The sequence below is a fragment of the Suricata suricatta genome, chromosome 15, assembly GCF_006229205.1.
Source record: "Suricata suricatta isolate VVHF042 chromosome 15, meerkat_22Aug2017_6uvM2_HiC, whole genome shotgun sequence".
NCBI lineage: Eukaryota > Metazoa > Chordata > Mammalia > Carnivora > Herpestidae > Suricata > Suricata suricatta.
Window position 1 is genome coordinate 76,128,535 of NC_043714.1, and position 726 is coordinate 76,129,260.

The following is a 726-nucleotide window of genomic DNA, read 5'->3' on the forward strand; positions in this document are numbered from 1 at the left end:
CCCCCCCCCCCCCCCGGAGTGGACCGCCTCCAGAATCCAACTCACCCCCGGACCCACCACCTCTGTCCTGGGGACTCCCGAGTCTCCCTGCAGACACTGCCATCATCGACCACTTGGTCTAGGTCAGGGGCAAAACCAGTTGCAACTCCAAGTCCTTCCTTCAAGCCAATTCCGAGCCCAGAGGCCACACAAACATGCCCTCCTGATCCCTCAGGGCACGCCGACACAGGGACTCCCATCGTGAGCCCCAGTTTACAGGTGAGGGGACTGCAGCACCAAGTTTGGTGCCGGAAGACGCAGCACTGGAAGTGGGGGGGGGGGGCACGGAGGATGTGGGGCAGCAGCCCGGTCCCCCTGCTTCCTCCCGGGGCAAGGTCACTGCTAGGGAGGGGAGAGTATGGGGACCAGAGGAGACCCAAGAGCCCCCCTGGTCTTGATTTCCGAGGGAACGCTCCGTGTCCACACAAGGCCGGCAGGCGGCTGGGCACACCCCTGCTGCACTGGGCATCCGAGTCCGGAACCCCGAGAAGCTGGCGGGGGTGCGCCCCGGCCTAGCAGCGCGCCCGCACGGGAAACGGGGCAGAGTGGCGCACATCGGACCCGTGGCTCCGCCTCCAGCTGTGCTGGTTCCTTCTAACCAAAGAAATTAAAACCTGGCCGGATCGAAAGCCCGGCTTTACAACAGTCTCTTACTGGGGGCCTGGCCGGCCCGGTGGGGGACGCGAC